The sequence below is a fragment of the Mercenaria mercenaria genome, chromosome 8, assembly GCF_021730395.1.
Source record: "Mercenaria mercenaria strain notata chromosome 8, MADL_Memer_1, whole genome shotgun sequence".
NCBI lineage: Eukaryota > Metazoa > Mollusca > Bivalvia > Venerida > Veneridae > Mercenaria > Mercenaria mercenaria.
Genome location: NC_069368.1, coordinates 84,232,595 through 84,238,930, shown reverse-complemented (window position 1 = coordinate 84,238,930; position 6,336 = coordinate 84,232,595). Strand labels below are relative to the sequence as shown.

The 6,336-nt window shown below is 32.7% G+C and overlaps 1 long non-coding RNA gene across 1 annotated transcript; it reads left to right on the top strand.

Annotated features, from left to right (window-relative positions):
• The first annotated feature begins 3,561 nt into the window (after positions 1-3,561).
• On the top strand, positions 3,562-5,732 carry LOC128559130 (uncharacterized). The gene is made up of 2 exons (XR_008372210.1): positions 3,562-5,405; positions 5,589-5,732. It is a non-coding gene; the product is annotated as an uncharacterized LOC128559130 (long non-coding RNA).
• The last annotated feature ends 604 nt before the right edge of the window (positions 5,733-6,336 follow it).

Sequence of the window (6,336 nt, the reverse complement as noted above, 5' to 3'; positions counted from 1 at the left end):
TCAAAGACTTTCATTTTTAGTGTTCATTTAAAATATCATTTAAAAAAAATTGTAACCAGATGTTAAAATCGTAAAGTTGTAATGGAATGTAAGAAAATTTTATTACAAAGGAAAACATACATTCCACCGTATTATATAGTGAAATGTAATTACAAATTGTTTAACACCTGCAACATCCTTTATACTGTATATAAGTGTCAAGCTTCAACTTGTTCATCACAACCATTTCATGCAACGCTATAAATAATGGAGACATTGACAAATTCTGCAGGTGAATCTATAGGTTTCAGATGTAAATTTGGATTTAATAGAAATGTAACGGTGAAAGTGTTCAATGATAAAGTCTTTTGCTATATTAATGATACGAGGGACTGTTGGGACACTGGAAAATTCGAAATCGATAAGTCGAAAAGCGTCTCTACAACGTGGATAGAATTATTAACTCTAGCAGAGAAAATTGGTGACATGCAACAAACACCTTTCATGAAGGAGGTACGTTCTCATTATTTTTTATATTCCATATATGTCTAAAAAGCATGAATAAATATGACTTTGTAAAATTATGTTCTGTGTTTTAGATTCTTTAATTCATTATTTGAATAAACAATTATAATGTTATTTTAGAATGTAAACCGTAGACCCAAACGTGCTGCCTCACCTGCTGCTCCAAAGGAAGGTGCGTCCGCGGACACAGGCCCGCCAATGGACACAGAGGAACGAAATGACAAACGTTTAAAGCAGCATTAACTTCGTGAAAATAATTAATAGTTTGGACATTATTTTCAAAAACATACACGATGTAATCAATTTTAATTCAGTAGACTTATCACAAATATGCATTTAAAGTTACTATGAATGATTCTCTGGAATATTTATATGTTAATTATTTCGTGTACAGAACAATAAATCACACTGATGTTGTCATAAACTCTATCAGAAACGTTACAAATTGGGAACTAATTCAGAGGACATTTTACATTACTTCTGCTTATGAAAGCTGTAATCCACTTACAATGTTACTGTCAAGAGAGAATTTGAACTCTGAAACGGATGATTTTGGAACTGATTTAATGAGGAATGATGGTACATTATAATGCGATTAAAGTTCTTTTTTTAACGTGAATAATTAAGCTAAACTTTAACATGGGTATAACCAAATGTCCAATGTGTGACAGTGAGCGCATAATGTTGATTAAGGAACATGGCTACATATCCCAAGCAACACAACACATTTGGATGCATAAATGTTTAAACTGTAAAAAGTGCTGTATCGTTCTACAGTCATATTGATAGAAGCGCATTTAATGATGAAAACATACCGTGTGATTATGTTTTGAAAGCACCTAGAAGACTATTAGAAAGAACCTATAGTGACATAATAAGACAATAGAATGTACCCTTTTTTTAGACATAAACAAAACACAAAATCATGTATTGTGAAGTAGGATTTCTTCATTTTCCATTATTTCTCAATCAACAGTTAATGTTTAAATGTAAAACATGCACCTCTAATGTACACATTTGCATTATTTGCTACAATAAAGCAAAGCGAGGTGATCGTATTATATGCAACAATTTTAAGGAATGTGCTTGGTTTCAACGATGCCTTGAGTGTCTTACAAACGATGACATAAACAAGTCTGATCCTTTGTTAAATGAACAATAAAACATGTCCTTTTCTGGAGACAGTGGCAGTAACGATATACGCTTTTGTTTCTTTTGCAAAAAGAGACAAGTAACGCAGCTGATTCAGGAAGAAATATTCGCATGTATTATCATCTATAGAATATGTAACAAATGTAAACGTTCAATAGATCAATCACTACACTGTGACGAATAGAAAAAGACCTTTTTGATTTGTCAAATATGACTTTTTTTACCACGCCTTCAAATGGTAAATGTATATATATAAGTATGTTAATGTTTAGCTACTTGATACTTTGGTAACACAGGATTATATCAGTATGACACAAGCTCAATTAAACAGAGTAAACTTTCAGTTACAAAGTGACACATTTAAGTCTATACATTGTGACTTGCGACATAATAAAATAACGTGTACTGTAAACGAGGATATCTCAATAATTTTACGAAGGATAAAAGCAGATTATAAGATTATAGTTGTGAAAGGTAGACAAAGAGTTTCACTACCATACGATATATATAAGACACTTTGTGAGGGTGAACTTAGTTTTCAGTTTTTAACATCCTTTCTGAATGAAAAGACAATATGAATAAGTCGGACAAAGGTAGAAAGCCTTGCATCAGGGATGAATACTGTGGAATATGTAAGCAATGGTTAACCAAAAAATATTGGACACGTCATATTTCCTCAAAGAAACATTTGAGAAAAAACGGTGCAACTCTACCTGGAAATAAAACTCCAGAAAAGGGGACATATGAACATTACAAAATTCAAGGTGATACTTTAAGAAAGTGTTCACGTGAACACCAATCTCTTCTTGAACCGTGTGCATGTTTTGGAGAAGACACAGCTTCTCAAGAATTAGATATGTTTTATAATGTAAAACAAAAATTATTCGAAAAAGAAATGGAGGAGATGCACAAAAATGACTACTTAGATGTTCCCCAGGCGCAGGATATTGAGTGGTTTGAGTGGGAAAATTGCGAAGATGCTGAAACACAAGAATCAATTGGCAAAGAAAACGTATGTTATGAATTTCATGACAATCAATACGCATCATTAAAATGTAAAATATGTAATCCTACTAGCTATCAAGATTGGGAAGAATACTAACGTTCTTCATATAAGAAAAACAATGATCTGTGCATATTTTTGGTCATTTATGCGTGATATGTTGCGCGATTCACATGAACCGTAGTAGCAATATGACAAGTTCTTGCTGTTTAACAGGGAGCTGTTACATGTACTATGAGGATAGACTAAAAACGTTTGTGAAATGGCCTGAACAACTTATTCCTGATAAATATTCATTGGCAGAGGCAGGATTTGTTTACACGGGACAATCGGATTTGGTTACCTGTTTTGCATGCGGTGTTAAGTTATGTCAGTGGTCTACACTAGATACAGCGATTGCTGAACATGCGAAATGGATGCCTACTTGTCAGTACTTGAAAATGATTGGTTATGGCGAACGTAAAACGGAACAGGAAACCATTTCATCCCTTGACGATAAAAATACATTTAGTACAGGTGCGAACTTGAAACAGTCAACACAAGGATTTATAACCAAAGTACCGTTCAAAAACTGGTTTTCAAAACATCCTCAGCAAGGAATATGAACAGTGCACCACTGCTGGATTCTTACTTTGACTTTTTCTACGCCAAATCTATTATTTCCACCATGCGCACCAAGTTTAAAACAAGATGCTTTGGATGTGAAATGGGTGCTTTATCTCAAAAAGATCATACATGCTTAATATTGACTGAAACAGAACTTGTGAAAATACATTTTGATGAAATAATCAAAGTGGTAGATGAACAATATATACTTTCCGAATGGGAGAATGCTGCTAAATCACTGGATGATGTTTGTGATGAAGTTATACAATTATTTAAATTAAAGATAAACTGTACAGACTGGAGGGAAACGGAGATGAAAACTGATCAATGGAAAAAGCGAATCACGAACGTAGCTATTCAACTGATACATTTGGAGTGGCGTTTTACACAGAAATAAACTATAACATTTTGTTTTTGTTCTTTAAGAAGGTGGAATGCATCTTTGTATTATGTTTTTATCTCCGTTAAAACATTCTATTTTTATATGTTTAAGTTTCTTGAAATATTTCCATGTCAAAACATGTTCAACTATTATATTTTGTGAATGTAATGTGCACGTTTTATATGTATCACTCTTATAATACAAAATAGATATGATTAAAATTATAGTCTTATAACATTTTTTCTCTTTTTTAGTATACTTTTTCAAATATATAGCGATGGAAAAAAAAAAAAAAAAAAAAAAAAAAAAACACTTTGTTATTGTTATGTGAAAGTTATTTGTCTGCCAAATATTTAATCATTTTAAAACTGGACACCCTGTCAGTAACATGGAAAGTGTTGTAAAATTTGAATCTCCAGCCACATTCATTGTTGCCGGACCCAGTGGCTCCGGAAAAACATCTTTGGTTTTTGAGATGCTTAGATATGCGAATGACCTATTTTCTATTCCTCCTAAAACAATAATCTATTGTTATGGCGTTTATCAACCATTGTATGATACAATGAAGATGGAAATATCGAGTTTAGAGTTTATTGAAGGCTTACCTGCGAAAGAAATGTTGGAAACGTGGAACATGAAGGAAGCAGGACATAAGATTATCATAATCGACGATTTAATGAGAGCAGGATCCAAAAATGGCGACCTTGTGGATATCTACTGTCAGTACTCCCATCACTACAGTTTTTCCTGCATATTTTTATGTCAAAATGTATTTTGTGCGAATAAGGAGTTTCGAACGATTAGCCTAAATACGCATTATTTCATAGTATTTAAAAATCAAAGAGATCAGTTGCAAATACAAACATTGGGTAGACAAATATTTCCCAATCAAATAAAGTTCTTTATGGAGGCTTACAGAAAAGCGACTGAACAAAAATATGGTTATTTAGTGATTGACTTATCACCTCACTCCAACCCCTTGTATAAACTACGAACACAAGTGTTGCCGCATCAGTTAATGATTGTATATCGACCCGAAAAGGTGGTATAATGAGTCAGTTGATACATAAAGAAAACGATTTTCTTCAGCTTTTTATAAAAACGTCTCCTTCTCAGCAAAAGGCATTAATAAAAACGATACAACATTCGCAGCTAAAAGCAATAGTGCAGGTGGTATATAATGTGTTAGTCAATCATGACAGCTTACCTGCACAAGTCAAAGGCAAAGTGCGAATACATAAACTAATATTTCGACGTTTGATAAAAAAGGACTATCATTAGGTGCGAGAAAACGGATTTTAACTAAATATTTAGACATAATTTTACCTGTTCTCAAACAGATTGACAATATACTTGAGGGATGGCGCAAGAACTAGTGTTGGTACGTAAAACAAAATATGAAAATTTGCTTGCCAATGCGCAAAAGCAAAACAACTCTCAACAAATTGGTGGGAAGGAAATTAAATCAAATGAGACAGTTCAAAATGATGTGCAGAACAAATCTCAACAAGTATCAAATAGTGAAAACGGTCAGGAAAATGAAATCAGTCACTCGGGAAAATCGAGTGAAGAGACGGATAATAAAAACGTATTGAACTATGAAGAAACGTTGCAACAAAAAGATATAACACCAAAATTATATGTAGAACGACCATTTAAAAAAATGCCATTTAATAGAAAGGTGGAGTTCAAAAAACGTGAAAAAGTAGTGCCTCCTACAAAAAAGCAGAAATGGATTAATTATTTAATTTAAGCAAGGTGTTGTATTATTCATATTTTTTTGTTTAATCTTAAAGATATTATTTAGCATCTATAATTGCATCTGTCTATCTTATATTATATTTAATATGTCTTTTTTAGGTTTTATCTTAAAAAAAATTTTTTCCACATCTATAATTGTATCTGCTTATATTGAATGACTTTTTATTTTTCTGTTTATAGGTAACACGGAAATAAAGGGAATTACTATTTTTCAAGTGAAGTGATCTAAATAACTGATAAAAAAGCAATCAAGTCATTTCTGAAAAAAAAATGAAAAGGCAACGAAGCGACAGTGTATCTGATAGTGCAAATACGTCAGAAAAACGATCAAAATTGAATAAAATGCAATTCAGTGATACGAATGAAGAACAATTAGTTCGTTGTGCTGAGCAAATAGAAAACAAATATGTGTCAGAAAAACGAGCAAAATTGTATGAAAGGCAATTCAGTGATACGGATGAAGAACAATTAATTAGTTGTGCTGAACAGATGGAAAAAGAATATTTCAAAACGAAAATATTTACGTGTGATAAATGCCCCCAAAAAGTCATGACAAAGCAGGAGCTGGTGCGACATAAGCTGGGCCATGTCACAGTTTACTGTTGCGATATTTGTCAAAAACGTTTCAACAGAAAGGACAATTTACAACGCCATAAAAAGACATATCATAAAATACCACTAACAAAACAAGTCTCAGAGCATGAATGCACAAATGCACAAACAAAATTCATTTGTCCTCATTGTAGTCAAACTTATAAATCAGCTGATTCTCTCAGGAAACATAAGAGACAAAAGCATGAGAACGGTACACATAAAGACCACTTTACATGTACACATTGTCTAAACAAGTTTTGTGACTATTCCTCGCTTTTTGATCACGTGAATTCTGAGCATCCATTACATCAAACGGGTGGAAAGGTTCCCTCAT